This window comes from Meleagris gallopavo, chromosome 2 (genome assembly GCF_000146605.3).
Source record: "Meleagris gallopavo isolate NT-WF06-2002-E0010 breed Aviagen turkey brand Nicholas breeding stock chromosome 2, Turkey_5.1, whole genome shotgun sequence".
NCBI classification, from domain to species: domain Eukaryota; kingdom Metazoa; phylum Chordata; class Aves; order Galliformes; family Phasianidae; genus Meleagris; species Meleagris gallopavo.
The window spans coordinates 109,345,346-109,370,296 of record NC_015012.2 but is presented as its reverse complement, the minus strand read 5'-3'; the positions used below and the strand labels follow the sequence as shown (position 1 = coordinate 109,370,296).

Sequence of the window (24,951 nt, the reverse complement as noted above, 5' to 3'; positions counted from 1 at the left end):
GAGAAATTGTGTATCCAGCTCTAGAAATCGTTTTGTAAACAGCCAGCTCCCACTTCTTTTTCAGTTAGACAAGCTAAAGTCTTAGGTAAAGACTGTTTCTGGGTCTCAATTAATACATTTATTTTAAGCATTTAAGTGACTTTGTTATAACCTGGACCTACTGTTGTTACAATTCCAAAGAGAGGTTGGAGTTCAAAGGTGTTTCTCCTGTCATACTGCCAGAAACATGATGGACCCTGAGAAATACCTGCCTTAAAATTTTAAGATCAGGTCCTCAGACTCTTCCATTCTGCAACTTAGTGGAGAAGCACAGCACTGTCCTGGAGGTATGGGTGAGGGTTCCGGGATGGACAGTGCCTATACTGCTGGACGCCTTTTCTTTGGGAACAGTATTTCCACGGCTTTCCATTCACCTTGTAATTGCTCCAGATGGTGGACAGACCTTAATAGAAAGAAAGATGATTGTTATTAAAGACAGATGAGCAAATTCACCTAGTTACTGCAAAGGGGCAGATCTGTGCCATCCCTGACATCTATTTCACAATGAGAAAAACCACCCTCTGGAGATACATATTTCTTCCTACTGACTCTATGCAGTCTGAGATGACCAGCTCAGATTTAAACAATGAATTTTTAGATGAGTAACCTAGGTGACATAAATCCAATGCAAAAAGGAGAGGATAGTTTTATGTGTAACAGCTGCCAATGACAATGAAAAAAAATCCCATTTTGGCCCAACATCTGATTTCTGTAGCTTCAGCCTACACACAAGGCAGCCGTTCCTCCATACTGAAGAGGTAAGATGTTATCATAAGATTCATACTATAAATACATGGCTGAGCTGTAATAAATATATATTCATGTTTTTTATGATGTACAGGGCTCTCAGCTGTAAGCACTGACATTATTATAATGGAGAGCAACGGGGGATACATTGTGTTAAATGGCCTGCAGTAATTGTGTTACTGAATTGAACTAATAACCATCAAAACGTGCCACAACATCTTGGAAGAGCATCTTTGCAGCTCAAAAATGTAACACTGAGATTCCTGGGTTTATTGAAGGCAGATTTCTTCTCACCTGTGAACCGGACTTGGGTGAAACCACTGTCCTGGTGCTTTAATTTCAGCTTGTATTTGGAAGCCTGCTGTAGGAATGGGTGAGGACTGCTGTGCAGCCTTGCTCCATCACACAGCTCTGCAAGACAAGAACCCACAGCCATCAAAAGCATTGCGTCAGGAGAAGTCCAGTCCCTTAATCTTATCTTAATTTCACCTCGTGCAATATAGCCCCAGTGACTTCAGTGCAGTCACATCCAACTTACCAGTAGGGAAACATGTCATACAGAAAGAATATAACTTTCATCTGTGTCATTAATTTCACTTTGTGTAGCTGGAAATCAGCCCTAGATTTGCATAACTGTGCCCAGACTGATCTCAGCTCCCACCAGCCTTCGAGAGGACTCAACAGCTTAGTCAAGGCACTTTCATTGTAAATATATTTGTCTGAGAATGGAAAAACTAACCAACCAACTGAGAAAAGTAACCACAATCTTTTTTCTTGACAGAGTGCCTTCTAATTATTGTTCCTTCTCCTCAGACTTTAAATGGGAACAGTAAGTGTTTTGCTGACTGAAAAGAGCCCCATAGCCTGACCTAGGGAAGCCAAGCTCAGAGCTCAGCTCCCAGTCCAGCTTCCTGCCTTCTTGCAGTCCCCAGCCAGGCACAGTGGTATTTCTCTGTCAGCAACACAACCTAAGCTGACCAACCCCCCATTTCCAGCTGTGCCAAAAATCCCTGTTCCTCAGTCTTACCACTCTTCTCTTTTTAATTCTGTTTGCATCAGAAATGACGGAGTCAGGAACATGGAATGGGCTGCCAGGGAGGTGGTTGAGTCACCATCCCTGGCTGTGTTTAAAAGCGTTTGGATGTGGTGCTCAGGGCCGTGATGTAGCGGAGGGCTGTTAGAGTTGGGGTAGGATGGCTGGGCTGTGGTTGGACTCCATGGCCTTTCAGGTCTTTTCCTACCTGAGCTGTTCTGTGATTCTATGATGTGCTGCAGACACTGTATGGAAGAGCGAGCTGAAAGAGAAGCACGAGTTTAGTTTCATATTAAATTTGCTTTCTGTGATGTCAAGGAGCTTCGTGGTCTATTGGCAGACTACGCCAGCTGGTCTCTGGGCCAGAGAGCAGGTCCTCATTCATTAAGAGCAGGAAAATATGATCCCATTTCCTTAGAGCTGCCTTTTTTCCCCCACAGTAGGCAGCTCCATGTCACTCCTCCTCGTCTTTGTACATTCATCATGGACAAGGAGCAGCCCAGGGCCCAGCTGTCTCCTCAGCACCAACCTTACTGTGTAACTCTCCTGTAACCAGGAACGAGGCTTTCAGGCTCCTGCAACTCTTTCCTTTCCCTCTGTTGACACAGCATGGAGCTAGCTAAAAAGGAGCAAAGGAACTGTCTCTAAGCCTTCAGTCCATCAGATTGCATTCCCCATTTGGCTTGTACTTTAATTCCTCTTCCAAATGGTTTTGGTAACAGCACAAAATAACTCACCACATTCAGGTTGCATCACTGCTGAAAAACCACTCTTGTGCTGTAATGCTGTTGTATATCAGTGCAAATGCCTCAGCCTCACAGCCCTCCATCTGCAACGCTCACATGGAGACCTTCAGAAGAAAGGCAGGGGCATCACGTGGGCTATGGGAGGGAGCAGCATTGCCTGCTCAAGGCAATTTGCACTGGCACTTAGCAGGACTGACCCTCAACATGGCTGTGAGTCACTGCTGGGCACAGGCTGTGGGTCAGACATCATGATGCAGTTTTATTGACTTAGCCTCTTCCTAAATCTTGCCAAAAAATAAAGAAAAAAAAAAAAAAACTATTTAGTGACTCAAGGAGCTGTATATGAGAATAGCTGTTTAATCAAAACCTCAACTAGAAAAACAAAAAAGCAAGGAAAAAAAAAAAAAAAGAGCAATAATGTGTCATTTCCAACACAAAACCAGCAGTGACCCAATAGAACTTCCCACCAGTAGGACAAGCTTACAAGCACGCCCTATGTTTTTGCTGCTAAATAAATCAGGAGACAAAATATCTGACCTCCACCAAAATATAATAGCAGCCAAGCACCATGAAAAATCAGTGGTACAATGCCATCATCCACACCTTGGCCTGATTTTCTAACCTATGTATTTGTTTCCATAGAGAACAAGCAAAGCAGACTGCAGGAGGGGACTTGTAGAGGGGACTCCTGCAGTGGAGGACTCGCTGTGCAAAGGAAAATGAGAGGCAGCTGCAGCATGGAGCTGAGTGTGAGGGGAAGTGGGCGCCTGGTTCTCCTGATCTCCTGGAAATAAGGCGGTAATAAAACATGCAAGAGGAGCAGATGCACGAAACACCACAAGGAAGCGCTGGGAGTGATGAAGTAATGGAAACCAAGGCAAAAAGAGCTTTGGTCAGACGAGCGACTAAAGGACAGGGAAGAAAAACAGAGAAAAGCAGAACCAGTTTTCCTAATTTTGCTTTAAAACTGTCCTCTTCACTCCTATCTTAGCTTCAGCTGGGATGGAACTGTTTTCTTCAGAGCATCTGCTATGACACTGTGTTTTGGTTCTAGGAGAAAAGCAGTACTGCCAACACCCCAATGCCATCCATCACTAAGCAGAGTGTATGGATCCAAAGCCGTTCCAGCTTCTCAGTGGAGGCTGTTGGAGGGTGCAAGGAGAGGGGAGGATAGAATCAGCACAGCTGACAAAGGGGCCAGACGGATATTCTGAACCATGTGGCATGTGGAAGGAGAGTTCTGAAGGGGGCAGGACTACTTCTGGCTCTTCCACTCACTGGGGAGTGAGCAACTGGGCACACATCACTTGTTATAGACATGTATCTATTGCCAGAACCATAATCCTTTTCCTTTTCTCGGTCTGCATAAATGGTTTATCTCAACCTACAAGTTCTCCTTTGTTTTTTCAATCCTCTCCCCCTGCCTGCATGGTACTTCACCACCTGCTGGGTTCAAGCACAGCAGCTCCTGCCCCTCCTGCACACACAGGACAGCCAGCTGAAAACACTGACATGCAGATCTCTTTCCATCATGAATAGAAGTGTTTAACATCTTCCGTTAAGCAATTTGTTTCCTCTACAGATCCTACACTTAAAGGTCTAGCTAATGTGTGATGCAGTTATTCAAGAGTAGGGTCACTAAAAACAAGTGTCCTATATCTACAGATGGATCTGCTAAATTCTCATCTGATCCAGCAGCATCCTCCAGCACTTTTTTTTGCTCTCCTAGTAACTACAAATCAAGTTGTCAGGAAGCTTGTGCTTTAGTGGATATATCAATCCACTAAAAAACAGAAGCTAAAGGGATGCAGAGGAGGCGGAAACTGCAGCAAGGCATTTGTCAGATGCTGCTTCTGCTCCCTAGCAGACTGCTAAATGCAGAGGGTGTAAGAGTGAGCAAATCGAAACAAGAATTTCCTTCCCTCACAGCAGACGTTCGTGCTGAAGAACAAGAGCGCGTTAGCAAGAGAGAAGTTCATTTGCTGTTAGAAAAATGCAGATTTGGAAAGATTTAGGTCACAAAGTGTTTGGACTGGGGGGGAGGTCTGTGAATATGAGCGGTAACACTGTTCCTTTCCAATGGCTGACTTCAGCCTGAGAAGTGGAAATGCAGGAAGCCAGGTGCTTCCAGGTGTAGTTCTGCAGCTGAGGAAGCTGCAGCCTGTAGGCGTCCCCTCAGGCAGGCTGCTGTCCACAGTGGAATGCAGGCTGAGAGCACTCATCAGGTGAGAGCATTTGAAGCTGTTCCAGCTGTGATTTAAGCAGAGGGCATCATGAACACGGCTCATCCCAGCATCAGGACAGGAAGCAGCTGCACACTGTGCTCAGAGCACGGCAGCACGCAGCAGAGGGGGCTGAAAGCAGACATCTCTTCAACTGATACAGGTGAAGCATCAGAGGATATATGCCCACAGCCTAAAGAAAATGAGGTGCGAGGCATAACATCAGACTCTCTTGCTTCTCCAAAAGCACTCTACAGATAAAAGAGAACCTCCAGTAATAGGATCTGTGAAGTTATCAAGTACAAGGGGGATTGATTTTACCGCCACCTCAAGCCATCCAGCACCATTTCTCATCTCAGTCCGAAAGCTGCCAGGGCCACATCAGAACCAGACCTGTTCAGAGCAGTGTCAGATTAACTAGGTACTACGAGATGTGAAGCTGTCTTCAGAAATATAACTGAAATAAGCAATATTGCAATGTTTAGCACATATCATAGTGAAATACTGACAATTCGGTACACGCCTTCAGAAAATGGGTGTGAGGATAATAGCCAAAAGATGTTACACAGTAATGAGACAGACTGAGGAGCTCTGATTTGATGAAAACCAGAATTATCTTGGGTCAAAAATGTTGAAGTGGAAGACAGTTTGATTTGCACAGAGATTGAGATCCCTGAGAGCAATTGGAAGTGGACACATTACGGGAGAACTTCACAGAGGTTTGGAGAACAATTAACATTAATCATAGACTTATTCTTAGATGCAAGCAAATTTCTTAACTACATAGTCATCATAGTTACAATGGCTAGTGTTGCATTGCCTTCAGTCCAGATAACTGGGAAGGTGTTGTAAGCACACAACAGTCTAAAAAAACGCCTTTAGATTAGATTGTATCTTGAAGGAAAACAAATGAAACAAAAGGGGAAAAATACCACAGGAATTTAGAAGGGCAACAAAGCTGTGAAGGTCCAGAGCACAAACTGTATGAGGAGCTGCTGAGGGAGCTGGGATTGTTCAGTCTGGAGATGGGGAGGCTGAGGGGAGAACTCACTGCTCTCTACAGTTACCCGAAGGGAGGCTGTAACAAGGTGGGGGTCAGCCTCTGCTCCCAGATAACGAAATGGGACGAGAGGGGGTAGCCTTGAGTTGCACCTGGGGAGGTTCAGGTTGGCTATTAGGGAGAGTTTATTCTCTGAAAGAGTGGTCGGATGCTGGCACAGGGCGCTCGGGGAGCGGTGGGTCACTGCCCATGGAGCTGCCCAGAACCCTGGGGATGTGGCACTGAGGGCCATGGTCAGTGCTGTGGTGGCGTGGGCCGGGTTGGACAGGGTGATCTTACAGGTCCTTCCCAACCTTAATGATTCGACATACTCTCTATTTCACCTCTGTGACAGTATAACAATCAATAATCTCTCATGTATGGTACGTTTCCACAGCTCCAAGAAACAGATAAACATCTGTCCTGTGTGGAGCCGGGATTTCCACTTAGTTATCCTTGTGGGTCCCTTCCAATTCAGGGTATGAGTTTATGATTTTATGATCTATCTTATAGGCAAGAACTGGAAATAAAGGAGACCTTACTCACACCTTCCAGTACCTAAGGAACCACATTAACACAAACCAGCCTGAGCAGAGGTCTCTACGTACAATGCCACGTAAGTAGACTCCAGCCCCAGCTCTCCTGTCTGTGTCCTGGGGAGCTCAGAGAGCAGAAAAAATGCTTCATCTGTAGGAACTAGGAATTGTGAATGTGTCTGGCCTGCTCTGCATCAGCTGCTCCTGATGATGATGCACATAGAGCAGATGGTAGCATGGGTAGCTCTGGGCAAAGCTGGAGCAAACTATCCAGTTCCATTAATCTCTCCTCTGTCAGGCTTACTCTCAATATATGATAGCTACACTGGCAGCTGATTTACCGTTCATCCCTGTCTGTTGGCACAGGAGTTAGCTATCTCTATTTGATAAGATCATACTTTTTATAATTTTATCATTCTGAAATTAAAACCATTTAAATATACAACGAAATAGCCTAGAACAGGCTCTCACTGCCCTGCTCCCTCAGCCAGCCTTTGACAACTTCAGCAAGCAGGTGTGAAGTGGCACCACTCAGAAGGTAGAGAACAGGGAGGATCAGAGCCAGATGGAGGTGATGGAGGCTGGCAGGTTTCCACTGAAATCCCTGTGCAGCTCCAGCAGTGGAGACCACGCCAGCTTCCAGAGAAGCAGGTTTTCTCACAGCCCTAATAGCCAAACTGCTCTGCACATTTTTTACCTAAACACATCCATCACTAGAGCTCTCATCACCCCTCACACCTGGACACACGGGGAGATTCACACAGCCTCACCTCCTTACACAGACTATCTTCTGGTGACACAGCAAAGAGAAGCAAGGCAGGGCCGCAGATGGAAGGAGAACCTGCCAGGTGCTTTCTCATCTTTGTATCTGGCAGCTCTGGTCTCCTTTATTACTCCTAGCATGCTACGGGTGTTCCTCTCTGAACTTTCAGTACTGCACAATTGTCCAGATGTCCCTATTAAACCTCAGGTGTCAGCTGACCCTGCTCAGACACTATGAGCAATGAATGCCACAGAGATAACATCTGTCAAAAAGAAAGTCCTTGTGAGTGCTTAACTGACTGCTCTCCACTCCTGTTCAGCATTAACACCATCAAGAGCAGAGACTCCATTGATCCCCTCCCTGCTTGCCTAGCTAGAGATGCTTTGCAGCAGCAAGAGGCACCCACTGCCCTCAGAGCTGTCCTCATCACGTGGCACATTCCATCACTCAAAGTCCACAAAGGACAACACCACACATAGAATCCACACAGGCACTAGCCATTATCAGCTGGTAAGGATATGCTCATCATTGTGAACTGATGCTGTCCATATGGAAAGCTTTAGTTCTCATCTTGGCCTAACCAAACTTGGTATTTGAGGAGTCACTAAAGCAATAAAACAATAGCTAAAAAACTACTAGAAATCTGCCAACAGACTGCACTAAGATAGTAATTCCCTAGCACTTAGCTGGTTGGTCCTTAAAACCCGTTGCTGTGGCATTAAGTACTAGTCATTTGTAGCTTGGAGCTACAAGCCTCAATGGGCACTAAGGGGATGCACCAGCTACGAGCTACCAGCCGCATCCCAGTACAGCAGTCTGGCACTCGAGCTGCTGTGCACTCAGACTGCGCAATAGCCAGGCCAGCATCCTTTCAAACAAAGTCCATAGCCTGTGCTGGCAGGCTAGATGAGCACTTTCTAGCCTTGAACTACCTGATGCAGAGTTAGTGTAAATCTTTATGGTTTCACTAAGCTCACTGGAACGATATTGATTTACACCAGCTGAGAATATATCCCATTTATAATTTCTTCATCAGTTCAAACCAGCATGATAAAACGTACCAGCTGAGAGTGAGCCAGTGCACTTGCATCCTGTGGGGCTCTGAGGAGCACCCCCTTCTGATCCAGATAATAATTCAGCCCATTTAAACACTAAGGTTTTTTCTTTCCCACTTTGATTCAGAATTTGTCAGTCATTATGGAGAGGACGAGGCTGTGTGGCAGGTGCTTGGAGACCCGCACTGAATGATGCACAGCAGAAAATCTGCAAAATATACTTCAAGAGCTGGAAATTCACCATGTGTGACTGAAAATTGCAGAGAGACAGAACCCTAATTCCCAGATTAAGTATTTCACCAATTAAAGCTGCATTTGCAATCCTTTCTTATTTGTCTGCCAATCTGCATCTACTGCTGAAACAAAACCATCATCATAACAGAAATCAAAATCGGTATTTGATGCCCTGTGCATATGGCAGCCTAAGGGTTTGGGAAGGTTTTTTGTGTGTTTGTTTTGAAGAATAGGAGTTTCAGCTAATTAATTTTTCCACGTATTTGCTTTAGATTGTGGAATTCTATAGTTCCTATTAAGTAGACAGGTAATTAAAGGAGAAAACGAAGCAAGCTTTGCCACACACATTGTGCATACAGAGTTGAAAGAGCAATATTCATATTTAGAATAATGCAATAGCTGCTTACACAAGAATAAACAATTCCTGCTGATCCATCCCATTCACAGCACATTTTGCAAGCATTCTTCAACCTTCAAGCCTCTCACGAGTCCAGCTGCATCCTTAATGTGCATTCCAGATCTGTAAGGTCCAATCCTTGGTGTTACTGCACTTAACAGTGATATACTTTGCTTAAATCCAAATTAAAGATTGCAAAGCCTCAGCTGAGATGCCGTGAGCTGAGGCAGCCCAAGTATTGCCAAACTCCTTGCAAAGATGTCATTAGTAAAAGGCAGGTTTGCAAGTGAGAAAATTGTTTCTGAAAGCAGTGGTAATGGGGAACCTTGCTCCCTGCATCCAAACTCAATTACTTTAATACATCTGCATAGTGTTAGGTTTACGTGACAAGGTTTTGGTAGCAGGGAGCTGCAGGGCTGGGTGCCCTCTGTGAGCAGAGCCCCGCACTGCCCCATCCATGTCAGATCACAGCCAGCTCCAGCTGCTCCTAAGCGACTGCCAATGGCCAGAGCTGAGCCCTGAGCAACGCTGGGTGTGCTCTGGGAGAGCAGACTGAGGAGAGGGAAAAACTGCTGTGCAACAGCAGCTGGGAGAGGGGATGAGAAATGGGAGATAAACAGCCCTCAGTGCAGAAGGAGGGCAGGAGGTGCTCCAGGTGCAGAACTGAAGCTCCCCACAGCCCAGGGGATGCTCACAGCGGAGCAGGCCGTCCTCCTGCGGCCCACAGGCACAACATGGAGCAGATCTCCACGCGCAGCCATGGAGGTACAGCAGTGGAGGTGGCCTGGAGAAGGCTGCACCCCACGGAGCCCCACAGGAGCAGCCTGGCCACGGCTGAGCCATGGAGAGGAGCCCATGGTGCAGCAGGAGGGCTGGGGGAGCTGCCGCCCGTGGGGACAGGGCTGAGCGGGGCCTGAAGGGTGGGACCTGTGGTACCGAGCTGTGCTGGGCACTGCTTGGAGGGCTGCAGCTGTGGGATGAGGAGGGGAAGGGCGGTGTGCCCATGGCAGGGACAGCAGAGGAGGTGACAATCAGCTCCCAAGGGATATCATGCCATTGCCAATCCGAAGATCAAGCCTGAGAAGGCGAGAGGAGAGACGGAGGGCTGCAGCCACTTCTGCTGCTGGTGCTGAGCAGAGCCTCGCAGGAGACACTGAGCCTCAGCCAACAGCACAGGCACCCACAGCCGCCTGCTGCCTCCAGCAAGGCGCTCGTCCTGGCACCTGACAAGCCATGTTTTGAGGAACTATTGCTTCATTCTAAAGTTACCTTTTCAAACCTCATTTGTACATGCCCCCTTTAAACTGATTAGTCATATAATTGACTAAATTTTTTATTTAATTTTGATTCTGATGAACTTCTTTGGAACCTTTTGCACATCCTGGACCTCCATACACATCCTTATCTGAGATCCCATGTCTTTGAAATTAATGAGACACATTCTGTCACTTTAAAAGATACATGCTTTTTGGCCACAAGCTAGAAAGACCAAAACTCTGAAATTCTGAGTTCATGTCTGTCTTCTTTTTTTATTAAAAAAAAAGTTAATAAAAGCATACTGCCTTGAATATTTATTCTGGGACTATATATCTAAGAAATTGTTTGCAGCTCCAACACGGCGAGGTTTGTTAAAATTTGGAAGGGTAAAATAATGGTGAGGAGATTGGGGTTGAATTATTGTTGGAATATCTGCTCCAACTGAGTCCAAAAAGAATTTGATATACTCATAAATCCAACCACTTTCTAAGGTACGTTTTGGAATTTTTACAGTCATAGTGTTGGGCAGAGTACATAGACTTCTTATAATTCTAGAACAGAATCAGATGAACTGCTCCCTTATCCATAAATCAACACAACATTACCAGAATTACTCAAAAACCCACAGGCTCCAGCTGAGATTAAGCCCTTATTATCTCTTGCCACCTGTCTGTACAATATCTGTTCTTAAGAATTTACGATATACATGAGAAAAAAGTTAAAGGCTATCAGCAGTATTTCCATTTTTCATACAGAAAGCCATGGCAGGGTGAGCTGAGGAGAACTGGTTCTAATTCCATCTCACTGAAATTCAACCAATTCGCTCACTGCAGTCTAGAGAGTATACTGAGATCCTCTATGGCAAAGAGATGCAGAAATACTGGCATTCGGTAAACACGCCTTTTTAATTCACCCATTTGCCCACTCTCTTTCTTAGTAACCACCTGCTTGCTTTAATGAAAATCAGAGATAGGACCTGCTCACCAAGGTCCTGATGCTTGAAGTTATTCCACTATGTCCTGTCAGACACATAACCTTAGATACCTCCTTTGGAAGTTGTATAGGAATTGCTGGTTCAGGCCGTGACCTAATGCTTGAGCACCTGACTGAGCTTCACAGAACCATGGAATCACAGAATAGCTCAGGTAGGAAAAGACCTTAAAGATCATGGAGTCCAACCACAGCCCAGCCATCCTACCCCAACTCTAACAGCCCTCCACTACATCACGGCCCTGAGCACCACATCCAAACGCTTTTAAACACAGCCAGGGATGGTGACTCAACCACCTCCCTGGCAGCCCATTGCAGTGCTCAACAACCCTTTCTGTAAAGAAGTGTTTCCTGATGTCCAACCTAAACCTCCCCTGGCACAACTTGAGGCCATTTCCCCTCGTCCTGTCAGCAGTGAGCAGAGACCAACCCCGCTCTGCTGCAATCCCCTTTCAGGTACTGGCAGAGAGCCAGAAGGTCTCCCCTCAGCCTCCTCTCCCCAGACCCAACAGCCCCAGCTCCTTCAGTCTCTCCTCACAGGCCATGTTCTCCAAGCCCTTCCCAGCCTTGCTGCCCTTCTCTGGCCCTGCTCCAGCACCTCCACGTCCTTTTTGTACTGAGGTGCCCAAAACTGAACCCAGCACTCGAGGTGAGGCCTCACCAGTGTCAGCAGCTTCAGAAAGGATGAGTCACCTTCTCCTATATTGTTTTCTAAACTAATCCTAACGCACACCTTTTTAAATGTGCTCCTATCCTAGTAGAAGGCATTACCTTTGTTTCATAATCATTAAAGAGAAATGGACATGATTTCCGGACGACTCTTCTGACCTGTTTCCCATCTAATCTCATCTGAAGTCAGATTAATTTTCCTCTAAGAGCGCTCATTTCTCTCCTGTCTTCATTAACAGGCTCTAGGCGTTCTGTCAGATTTCTGTAATCATACAGGAGAGTCCCACCTACAGAACTTTGAGACTATCTTAAGGTTTTCAAGATCTCCTACTGACATCTAAATGTACCATAACCCCTTTTAAAATCCAGGCCATCATGCCCGAAGACTTCCCTCTGCCCACCTCTGCTTTCCCCTAAACTGTCCATGTCTCAGAGGTCCAGGCAACACAGCAAGCAGCTCTGCCAGCCCTGGGAGAGGGCTGTGTGCCTGGCAGGCTGACTGCAGCGGGCTCCAGCAGCCAGAGCTCCTTTCCAGACCCGAGCTGGAAGCAGCTCTCAGTGTCAGGGTCTCACGTGTCTCTGCTGGAGCTGCCATGTCCCGCATGTGATCACATTCAGCAAACGAACCATAGAATCATCACAGAACGGCCTGGGTTGCAAAGGCCCACAGCGCTCACCCAGTCCCAACCCCCTGCTGTGTGCAGGTCGCCAACCAGCAGCCCAGGCTGCCCAGAGCCACATCCAGCCTGGCCTTGAATGCCTGCAGGGATGGGGCATCCACAGCCTCCTTGGGCAACCTGTTCCACTGCCTCACCACCCTCTGCATGAAAAACTTCCTCCTCACATCCAACCTAAACCTCCTCTGGCTCACTTTAAAACCATTCCCCTTATCCTATCACCACCCACCCTCACGAACAGCCGTTCCCCCTCCTGAATGGTGAAAAAGCTGCTTTGTTATTTCACTTGTGTTTGTTTGATGCACTTCAATCAACATTGCTAAAGACAAGCAGAGGTGAGTATGAGAAATACTGCAGAGCTTTTCCAGAGGCTGAATGGCTGAGGTTTCCTAGTTGTCATGGTTTTGACTGGCATGGAATTAATTTCATTTGTAGAGGCCCACACAGTGTTGTATTTTGTATTTTTAATTAAAATAGTGATAACCCACTGATATTTTAGTTAGTTAATTAGTTTAGTGCTGCCAGCAAGGGGCTGGGAAAGGACACAGCCAGGATGGCTGTCCCACACTGTATGGCACTGTACCATGCAATAGGAGGTGGGGTAAAGAAAGAGGAAGGGGAGGGCATTCAAAGTGAGGGCATTTGTCTTCTCACTAAACCAGCGTATGCAGTGAGCCCTGCTTGCCTGGGAGTGGCTGAGCAACTGTCTGCCAATGGGAAGCAGTGAATTAGTTCCTTGTTATGCTTTGATTGAGTGCAAAGACTTCACTTTAGCCAGAAAAGTGTCTTTTTTTCAACCCCCAAGACCTTGCACTTTCTGATTCTCTGCCCCATCCCATCTGGGGAGAGCAAGCAAATGGCTGCATGATGCTGAGCTAGGTTAACACACACCACCAGCCCACCAAAACCCTGTGCTCAGAGCTTGCTGAGAAAGAGATGCAACCAGCTGCTCTGTAGCTCTGAAACAAGCAGAAAAAAAATCTCTTCGCATTTTTTATGTCTAATTTAATGGAGTAACCTTCTGCTCTGCTCCTCTGGAAGTCAACAATACATCTACAATATCACTACGTCAGCAATACCTGTTTTGAAAGTGAACTCCCAGGCTATTTTTAAAGCTGAATCAGCTGCATTGCTATTCCTTTCTAAATGGCAGAGGGAAGCAATCCTGGAGCAACAATCCCAAGAGCACCAGTCCCTAAAAGCTTTTCACAGCAGCAAGAGGTTCAAAACAAGTTGGAAAGGAGACTTGAAATCCCTGGATGAAACAGTAAGAGCCCAGCAAGGTTAGTAACTAAGTGCAGAGTACAATATATAAAATTAATACAATAGTGAGTCTAATGTTTAATATAATGAAAGGAAGGACTTTCAGAAATATGAAGTTATGTTCCCTCCTAGATTTAATCATCGGAGTTGACTGCATCATTGGCAGGTAGATGCACAATTGCAACTTGCAAGAGCAGAAGCATCTCTAACCCCCAGGGCCTGGTTTCCAGAGCAAAAAACAGACAAAAGAGGTACTGTATGTGGACTCACTCCATCTTCCACCCCTTTCAGTATACATGCATATCTCAGAACCAGCTTGCGGACCACTGCGTGCTGCCTGGCTGAGCAAGCCTGGAAAGCTTTCTGCAGTGCAGTTGCTGTAAGTTCTGGGTGCTCCAGAGGGCACACTCCAGCAGTGCCTGCAGCCACTGTTACAAACATTTTGTCTGTGCAATCAGCAGAACTGCCTGGCCCTCAGGTTAAATCCTAGCACCACTAAATGGGTTATCATCTTCCTTTGGATCATGAGAATATTAAGGCCTCAAGGAAACTGATGCACCATCACTAATTTGCAGGTTGGGAATAAAACCATTCAGCTCCTGAAATGTCACATGCTTCCTTCTCCCTTCTGCTCTCAGCAGGACTATGTAAGTGCTCACAGTAAAGCGAGCACACAAAGTGATCAATCATCTCCTTTCCCTCCTGCTCAGCAAATCTTACACTCCAGCATCCAAAGGGATTAAAATCAGGAAGCCCAGATACTACTGAGTCTGTAAACTGTGCAGAAATACCCACCTCTCCCATGCAAACACTGCAGGAGTTCAAACGTTCAAGCTCAAGAAGAAATGTCAGGTAACCTGCAGGAACGGCTGGAACATTACTGCAGTGTTCACTGTAAGAGCAGGATAATCACAAAAAAAGTGAGAAAAATAAAACAATGCAGGTATTGTACTGAAAACAAAAACACTGTCTAATCCTTGTCAGAAATTGATGAAATAAATGCATTTATTTGATAAGCACAGGTAAGTTTCTCACACCTGGAGGATATCACACACTAATTAACTCGTGCAAGTTGAGGTGGGACTGTACTAACTGCTGCAAAGCAAATTAGGAATATTGAAGACACAAAAAGAGGTTTGGGGTAGATTAACCTCCCTGAGCTCCAGGATGGCACAGCTGGGTTGCTGCCTCTCCCTGAGATGGTTCATCAAAAGCTGTACTGGGGCTTCTTCACTGCAAACATAGCTAAATATATACTGCCTGATTTCACGTACAGCAGGTAAAACAGCAGCTGCTGACTCTGCTTGCAGGGGGTTGATAGCTTTCTGAGCCAGAGAAAGGCTGAGGCTGTGCGCTCTCCCCTTTGGAGATAGCTTTCCAAGGCTGCCTGCACACAGGCCTGGGCACCTTGCTGGGTACATCACTGCTGGAACAGGGCTTGGGCCAGATGGACTCAGATCTGCTCAGCCACCTTCATCTGCTCTGCAATCCCAGGCTTTACTCCTCTGTGTTCTGACTGATCAAGTAAGCAAAAGCCTTTCTTATATCAAAATAAGTCAGCGTAGCTATACCTGACCTCATCACAGAGATGGACAACGTAAATGCTTGTGTCTTCTATTAGTAAAGCTGCATCCCACCTGCAATGCTATAATGGGATGGAAAGTACCGTAACAGTAGCAGGGTGGCAAAGCCTTTAATTACAGCAAATGAGAACAAGACCAAATGCAGCAGAGCCACAGAAGTGAAGGAAAAGTTCTGCTTACCCATGGAAGGCCTCAGGAATGCAGGGATCTCCAGCAAGGGATTCTCACCTTCACTGTCAGCCCCTAAATGAGGGCTGGGGAGGTGTGGATCCTGGCTGCACCCCTTCCCCACTCAGTGGCACTGCAGGCACCTGAGCTCCTCAGGGATGGCTCTGCCTTTTCACCAGGTGCTCCATCAGTGCTTCATGCTGTGATTTAGCTTTGCCAATACACCACCTATGATGGGCTGTGGTCTCAGCAGGCATCTCTCAGCTGACGGTAGTAGAAAAAAGAAATCCCAATAAACCAGAAGGGAGAAATGAGATCAGTTTTAGGATGTGCAACTCTAATGCAGAATATTGGTGCAGTGGAAAATCAGTTATTTCACTGAACTTAAAAATAAAATAAATGAAAGTAAAAAATGAAGGAAATATCTGTTAAGAATCATTTACATTTTCTCCTCCATTTTTAACACTAGCAACAGAAAATCATTTAACAATCTTTTAAAAACTTACCTATATCCAAAGCAGATGCTTTTCTGTAAGAAAATTAAAAGTCCTACATCTGAGACTACAACAGGAAACAAATAAAGAATATACATGTTTGTGATTGTGAATCAACTGTAAAATATACTTAAGAAATCCTCTATTAGCAAAAAGCCATTGGGAACAGATTCAAAGAGACTCTCCTAAATTTTGAAAATTCGTTTTGAAATTGGAGTTGCAATATGATTTTCACAAGGAAAAAATCGAAAGATATTAATTTCGTAGAGATCATTTTTCTGGAATCAATGAAATGTTCCAGAAATATCAGCACACAGAGTCACCCAAAAGCAATAAAAATGAATGAATGGACTTACAGAACAGTTACCTACCCCTCTGGTTGTCCAAAGGGGTAAAGCATTGAGCCTTTGGTGGAACATTTTGGCCAGCTTTGCAGACAGACAGCATCATCGTTAGGCCAGGCAGCAATAGCAGCAATATTAGCAGACAACTCGTATTTATGTCAGTTCATGCAGTGCCTCAGGAAAACTCAGATATGATTCTGCTCCTTGCAGTTCCACGTTGACATCAGCACTGCAGCAGACAGCTTCCAAAGGCCGCATAACCCACCTCGCTTCCCAAAAAATCTCTCTCCAGCAATTCTGCTTGCAAAAAAATAAGCTGTCCATGAGCAGATGTTGTCTGGAGAACAACGCTTGCTTTATATTTGTAGGACCTACAGGAGTCCTAGAGGTCACAGTCTGGGCTGCTGAAGAGCAGCAACAATCAGAATCCACGCTCTGGTTTTGGTGGGTGATGTGCTGTGTTTTCATACATGGTCTGCATTAGAGCAAATTCGGAGGGCTGCTCAAAGGACTCAGCCTGAAATACACAAACACTGTAAGAGCCTCTTCTCCTCTGAGTAGTCGCAATCCAAAGCTTGTCTGAATGAAAAGAACTCTTCATCTCTATTGTCTGTCTCAATTGGAGCTGGTGGCTTTTATGCAGTGTTTGCCTGTGAGTTCCATAATGCAATTTTGGAAGCGGGGGATGTTTCTAGGCTGATAGATATAGAAGAAATATCTATATATAGCAGTTATGTATGGGTATACCTTTAGTATTTCACAGGTCTCCATGACTACCATTACAAAGCATTAAAGCAACAATTGACTTAATATTAGCAGGGAGCACCCAGCTTCAGGATTGCCATAGAATTTTGGAACAGCCAAAGAATTTCTTCACTTCCATGAAAGGTTATTACAAGATGCTTTTTACATGGGCTTCTGCAAGAAATGATATTTAACATGAAATACGTTGCACTTTTTTTAACACTAATTTCACCTGTCTGCTTGTTTTGTGTTCATTCCAAGACATATAAAGGCACATAAAGTTCATTCCAAGGCATATAAAACCTACTTTTAAAATAAACTCTTCTGTTTGTGATTACTGTGCACAGATTCTTGAAGGACGTTTTAAGTATATATTAACTGGTGCCTCTGGGGTTGGTTTAGTAGTTAATTTTTAAAGTGCTGTGTTATTGAGCCATAAGTATTCCTGTAACAGAAACTGTGAGCTCTGAAAGGTTTCCTGTGGGACACCTTCAGGTTGTTCCCAATGAAGGTAAGGAATAAGGTAAGTAATAGTCTAAATATGTAAGTAAAACTCAGGAGGAGAATGCATTCAAGTGGAAGGAGTGCACTGACCGCCCCCCTGGCACTGCAAAGCTCTGTTAGATGTTATTCACACCCCCAGGTACAAATGTGACCCCTCCAGCATGGCCATCTCCATTTTGCTTTAGCATCTGACCAAAAACACCAAGATGGGCTTCAGAGAAACAAAACAAATGCCTTGGAAAGAAGGCCGTTCCCATGGCCAGCAAGGCTGATTTTTCTATGGCCAAGATGCCAGTGTCCTTGAGGGCCCTGCAAGTGAATAAGGACACAGCTGGGGACGCCAGTGCTGTAAAGGCCATAAGAGAGCAGGTCCCTGTTTTCAATCAGCCCTGAACTGTTGCATCCAAAGGCACCACTGTCAGTGTGAATGCAGGATACTTCTGTTTAAAAAGAAGTTGGCTGCTGCCACGGATTGGGAAACCGCCCCACGCTGTCACTCTGCCAGGTCCCCATTTTGTTCACATCCAATTCCCTGCACCATACGAAATACAAATGAAAATTTTGCTGCAAATCAAACAAAAAATTCTTAATAAATCTCATCCAATCTATGGTGGGGTTTTTTTTCAGTTTATTAAACTTTTCACATTAAAACTTCCACTAATTTCTTACAATTCCTGTGGTTTGGTCAGCAACAAACCCAAATACTGCAATTCCAATTTCCAGATCTGATTTGACCTCTACAGGAGGAGCAGAGTTCCAAAGAAAGAATTTACTGCTCGCAGCAAGTAATAATCGATCAGAATGTAATATATCAGAATATGTATTTTTAAATCTTTAAACCTTCAATTCACCATTTTTTTTTTCCCTTTCAAAAGGATTATTTAACTCACAGGATTGAGTGCTTAGGAACACAGGTGTGCTATTGCTTCTAAGGCTGTTCAGTGTACTTCCTGGCCATTCAACCTGTGATGTGCAATCAAAAACAGAGGCTAGGAGCCAGGTAACGAGCCCGTTCACTGTGGAGAACAGCTGGAACTCCCCCATTTCAGTGCATGGGGTTGGCATTTTCCACTCATTTTAGATGTTCCTTCACAACGTACATTCTTTCCACTCGCCCGTTGCTTGGCATTTGCTGGAGCTTTGCTGGTACATATCAGCAGAAGCAGGTGAGGTTTCTGAGGAAAGATGAGAAACAAGTTAAATGAAAATAACGCTCGTATGAGCAATGACAACCTCTCATCCTTGCTTGTTGAATGTATTTTTTAAGATGTTGGTGTATCTTCCTCCAACTGCGAGTTTCAAGAGAATTAGGTACAATAGGAATGAGATTTAGAATAGTAGCTGAGTGTTACTGTTATCAGTTGAACTGAAAACCCTACAAAAGGCCGACTTGATAAATAGCATTAAGACACAAGCAGACGTGCTCTTCCATGCTCTTCCACTTCCCAAGTCTGTTACACACTGTAGCACAGAATCATAGAATTGCAAGGTTGGAAAGGACTACCAGATCATCCGGTCCAACTGTCCTCCTCTCACCATTACTACCCACTCAGCTACAACCATATCTCACAGAAACACGTTCTGAGTTATTTAGGCTCAGTGAAGTCTGTCCAGAAGTGTGGTTTCGTCCTCATCCTCCGCAGCAGAGAGGTGCTGCAAGGCACGAGCAGAGGGGGTGTGCATGTGGTGGCACACAGAGCATGAAATGTCTGAACTTCCAAGAGCTGCGATGCATCAAGCAATGGCAAGAAAATGAGGGGATATAAACCTTGGCTGACTTCGACATCTCCATAGTGGTAATCTGTGCAAGTTAAAACCCTTAATCCAGGCACACGAAATTCCCCTCTGGATGCTTCAAAGTTGTTGTCCCCTGTTTATAAGAATGTAAGAACACGTATGTGTGTGAGCGACTTATTTCACAGCAAATCCTGCACATTCCTCCCCCCAGCTGTCTGAGCCCTTCATGAAGCCATAATGTATGTAAATTAATTCGATCTAGGTTCTACTGGGAATGGCAACCAGACAACAGAACTCATTTCTATTGAGTTGAAAAACAAAAGATTGTTTTGTTTACAAGAAAATTGTCTCCTTTTTAGCTTGTCAGACCTAAGGTGCTTCTTCTACAACAGAAATGTTTCAGTGCTGTGTTTAAGACTCGTAGCCAAGATACAGTGGGGGAATCTTTTGCAATCACAGCCCTTAGTGCATAAGACCTTGCACTCAAACAGTAGACCGCTATCTTCATATCTTCAGTTTGGCCCTTGTGAGCAATATGAAGTTCAATTCTGAATCAGCAAAGAAAAAGATAATCAAATTTATATGAAAATAAGAACTGTTGTTACCTTAGCTAATGTTGGAGCCTGCCATGGACACAGAATTCCACTGAATTGTTAAATATAATTGATAAGATACAAGATCAGAACAATTACCTTATACTGGAACTGTTAGGTCCGCAATGTCACTGCTTACTGTCTTAATATCCTAATGTTAAGTCTCAGCAGCACAGATTTCATACTTCTGGCTTCAGCATTCATTTGTTCTGTTCCAGAAACACAAGGAAAGACACTTGGTTTCCTAGATCAGCAGATAAGGGCCTGGGAGGTCAGTGAATTGGGCTACGTATTTATTGGATTATCAATTCCACAAAGTCATTTTAAGAAATGCAGAGATTTCTTCTCTCTTATTTGGCTCAGTGCCTTATTATCCATAAAAACTGAATTCATGAGCTTTTCGTTTAAAGGCTTTAACTTCCAGTCTAAATCTTAAGTCTGTTCTGAGAGCCACACACTTACTTCTAGCATCTCTTCTTGAGATTTAAAATCCTCAAAATCAGTTCCATCTAGACAAGCAACCTCTTTCTATTTCAGTTTCTGAAAATAACAGATGCAGTGTCTAGAATGGGTTTCTCCTGCACGTGTATGGAAATCACTTCAGAGTTTCCAAACGGTCCTGTGCTAAACAATGTCCCCGTTCACCACAAATCTCTCATCTCTTAGCATCGCCATGCAGGATTTTTTTTATCAGTCATGAGTCCATTCAGGATGATAACTGCTGCCAGGCAGGGCTTTGAACAATAAGAACACTTACACATGGGTCAGAACTGAACTTCTGGAGAGTGAAAAGGGTAAATTTACGGTAGGTGACAAGGGCAAATTAGGAGGGGGATTCAAAGAGAAGTTCTGGCTGACCAGCTCAACATGGAAAACACTTTCCAGAGATGCCCATTTCTCTCGGTCTTTAAAAAGCTCATATGCCTTGTCCACATTAGATGTCTGCTTTTGGAATCTAAATTTATCAGGGAAGATCCCCACCCATAGTGAAAGCTGATAACTTTTAATATCAAAGACTTGGAAATAAGAGAGATTGATCGTGTGTTCAACCACATTTAGCAACAGACTGAAAAACTGCTTTAGATGTGATAAAAGTTGGCCAGGAAGAAGATAAATAAAATCTTAACACCTGGTATTTAGCAGTTTTCATCAAGGACAGTATTTAAAGTTTGCGTGAGGTAATCAGTACTGCTGGAAGTTGTAAAAGAGAAGAAAACAAGGCTTTCTTGATCAATCCACCAATTCCTCAACTAGTCATGTCAGTGAGGCTGGAGAAGATTGGAATTTACCCACTCTAATGCAACAATTTGGAATAGAAAAGATTATGCTGCAGTTCCTCAGCTCTAGATCTAAGGCATTAAGATGAATGTAAAGCACAGATGATTACAGCCAAACTTTCTTGCCTCAGAATTCACTCTGAGCAACTGTTTGAGTCAGGATGTTGGCTTTGGACAAGCTGTGAACAATTCTCATGGTCTGTGCTTCAAAACAATAATAGATGCTGAGCTGCACAGCATCATTTTTCGACTTCAAAGTCTTTAAACAGCACAGTCTAAATTTGTTCTACTTGCAGTCAGCAAAAAAGGTCTTGTGTTCTGTTGGAGAAGGATGGGGACCATTATTTGACCAAATTACTCTGGAAATTAAGACAAATCTTTTTACTAGTTTTGAAATAAATGCTACTGAGCCTCAGAGAATGAAAGGCTCTAATCAGACAAGACCATTGAGATTACTTAGTTTATTGTTGGGTTTTAGAAGGTAATTTGACCACTTGATGTAGGCACACCTGAAAAAGTAAAGTTTTTGCTGGGGGAAAAAGAAAGCTGGCCAAATTTTACCTTGAACTTGGACATCGCTTCCCAGCACAGACAGTGATGAGACATTGGATCATATTGCCAGAGAAGGTCATGCATTTACCAGTCTTTGTCTTATCCTACTGTAGACTGAAATGAGAAACTTCAGAAGGAAACAGTTTTCTTCAGCTCCATGTCAGTGGGGACACAGAGGTACTTCCAGAGAGTAAACCACACTTGATTCAGGCTGAACCATGCTCTAAAGTGCTTTTCCTCCTCACTGATCATATGTAGAGCCCATGTCTGAGATCATGAAGCAGTGCTGAGTAAAGACAGCCACACCACTAATTGAGAGGTGTCACTTAGATTGCAGAGTTTGGGTGGGAAAAGTACAATCCATGTGAGTCAAAGATCACCAGCCCCGGTTTTCAGAGCATCCCCTCTTCAGAGCTGTTGTGGAGTCTCCCTTGTCTGAGATCTTCTAGCACTGTCTGGACACGATCCTGAGCAACCAGCCCTGGGTATCCACGACTGAGTAATGGCGTTGGACCAGATGGACACAGAAGTCATTTTCAACCTCAGTCATCCTGTGATTCTCCTAAGGACTCTGCAAGAGCCTTCAGCACAATGTTTCCTGCTTAGAGAAGGTTGTTCCCTTTAATTCCAATATATTTCAGCTTGTCTTTGCTCTAGGGAGATTTTAGACAGGAGCAAGGGCTTGCAAGAGACAAACAAGTTTACTTTTCACCATTAGCAAAGCGAAGACATCTCACTCAGCCTGTCTGCCTCTTCGTCCTGCTTGTGTTCTTCAGCATCAGGGTAATGGAAACCTGCTTATATTCAAACAGGCAACCTTTGACTGGAATTAATCTTCAGGGCTTGTTCCAACAACTATTCCAAAAATCACTTAGCCACAAATTTGTAAAACTTCAGTAAAGGTTGCAGAGATAGCAGTGGTAGTTGTGCCCCAGTTTTTATTGCAGTGCATGTGTGTGTGCTCACGACTTGGCACGAGGCACCATTAGAGTTCGGCTTTGGGCTTTGGTTTGCAGAAAAGCCCTGTGCTGCAGGAAGAAGTCTGCACCTGGTGCTCAACTTTGCATCTGTACTGTTCAGAGAAGCTTTTAGCTGCTCCCTGAGTGCACCACTGAGACATACTGCTGATAAAAACGCTCTGTAACTTTCCTGTTGACACACAGTAGAAAGATGCAGTTTCCAGAGGATTCGCTGTACTGTGAAAATGGTGGCACTGTGGAAGGCAGATGAGTGAGGTCTCCCCCAGCTGCCCGCTTTACTTCTCCTGGCCTGGTACTCTTCCCACCAGCCTTAGGCCTTTTGGATCATCTTGCAACTTCACCTCTGCTATAAGCACTTTCTTCTTTGTTTTTTTTTTGCAGGAATTACTGAAAACTCAAAATACTTTTTCATGTGATTTTTGGGTATCTAGTGATGAGGATGGGAATTTAAGTTACCCAGATTGGTGTTTGGTTCTGTTGGCTGAAATAATTAAAAAGCTCACGATGTATTTAAGTATCTGCAGTTCCATATCATGTTCCCTGTTCTGCATAGGCTCTATTCCACCAGGCTTCACTTTGTTTCTTAAAAGTGTTTTCTGGGTACAGTTTTGGTGGGACAATTAGGACTTCTGGTATTCCCCTGGTGGATATGAATCTTCATTAGCCACGCTGAGTTCAAAGCTGACTGATCTCACTTTGCTTGCAAAATGAGCAAAAAGATGTAAACTGTCACATATATCGGCTGTACAGAAAGAAGATTTATAAAGCCTCAAGTGTCAAAACATTGGGATTAATCTAACTCAGCTGCAACTATCTAAAAGTCAGCTAGTCCAATCTAGGTGATAGAAGGAGGAAAGCACTGGCACAGGAGTTATTAGTGTCGTAGAAGCTATGAGCTAGGTCTTGTTATTGTCTTCTCAAATAGAGGGTTACTTGCTAAGACTACTCAGGTATTTAAGTTAGGTATTTCAGTCCAGTGAAAGTAAATGGGAATCTCACACAAAACAACTATGTCCCTGTTGACTGTAGGGGAGTTGAACTAGACGACCGATAAGGGTCCGTTCCAACTCAAAACATTCTATGATTCTATGATTCTATTTCATAGCTGACCTCTGGTTGCTTGCCAGAAGAGTATGCTGGGAAACGCCCTATAAAATGGGAAATACGAGGCAGGGAGTTCAGGAGAAGCCAAACAATCAGAAGGAAAGCAAACTGAGGATAAGTGAGTTTTTACGATCTGCATGCATATAGTTTGAGTTTGCAGAATCAGGCTGTGAACGTGAACTAATCCCATCTTTCTTCTGTGCACTCCTGACATGTTAATAAATGGTCCCTTTTGGAGCTGCTATTTGCTTTGATGGAGGTTATCACTATTTCAGTGCAGAAGAAATGATTATATGTCTTCTCTCATATGTTATTATTGCATATTAATACAGATTACTACCCATCCACATGCACAAAGCTAAAGACTGTGAACAGGACTCTGAAGATAAAGCTAACACCCAAATTAGCCAACCTTTGATTCAGTGAGATGAGCACAGCTTGCTTTCTTTGCAGGTAAAGTTCTGGCCACGTAGGAGTGAATGCATTTTTCATACTGACTTAAATGCAACTAGAATTTCCCAAATGTGAGGAAGACACTTAGTAAACTTCTTCCTGAAATGGAAATACTCCCCTTGTGTCCCCAGGGACAGAATTCCCTCTGGAAAACTCTGAGGATGCACAGGTAGTGAGCAGGTTGCACAGTAAATCAAGGGAAAAAGGAAGTTAATTGCTCGGACTTTATCTGTACAATCCATGCAAAATATATCAGTTTCAGCTGTGGAAATTAGAGAGAGAAAAACAGACATCCAAATGCAGTCTTTATTCTGTATTTATGATGCAGATGGAGGAAACGGCAGAGGATGGGACAAAAAGCACATCATTTCAACATCTGCACTGGCTCTCCTTGTGTTGTATCGTGCTCCTGACTGGTGTGCTAATGAACAAAGGCCAATACAAAGAAATAACCCTCAATGCAGCAGCAGGTTCGGGCACCTGCACTGCGACTGCTGGAAGAAGCCCACACGTGTTTTGTGGGCGCTGTCGTGAGTGCCAGTTTGTGGGAAACAAAACGGTGATTGCACACCCTGCCACGGGAGCAGAAGAGGGAGAAAGCAGCACGGGTAGGGACAGCAAGGCCCAACCCTGCCGATACCACGGAGCCTTTTCCTTTTTTTCCGAACGTGCCTTTATTTTCTCTGCAAACAGCAGCCGGGAGGCGGATGCCGGCCTCCCGGCCCACCGGAGCCGCGCTCTGACGGCAGCG

The 24,951-nt window shown here is 44.5% G+C and overlaps 1 long non-coding RNA gene across 2 annotated transcripts; it reads right to left on the bottom strand.

The window, feature by feature from the left end:
* Positions 1 to 40: 40 nt before the first annotated feature.
* On the bottom strand, positions 41 to 15,814 carry LOC116216370. 2 transcript variants are annotated; one of them, XR_004159034.1, is made up of 5 exons: positions 15,431 to 15,814; positions 14,463 to 14,559; positions 2,028 to 2,081; positions 1,081 to 1,197; positions 41 to 442 (listed from the first exon to the last, which is right to left on the bottom strand). It is a non-coding gene; the product is annotated as an uncharacterized LOC116216370 (long non-coding RNA). The 2 variants fall into 2 exon arrangements; XR_004159033.1 differs by lacking the exon at positions 2,028 to 2,081 and having other exon boundaries at positions 46 to 442; positions 15,431 to 15,796.
* Between the last annotated feature and the right edge of the window lie 9,137 nt (positions 15,815 to 24,951).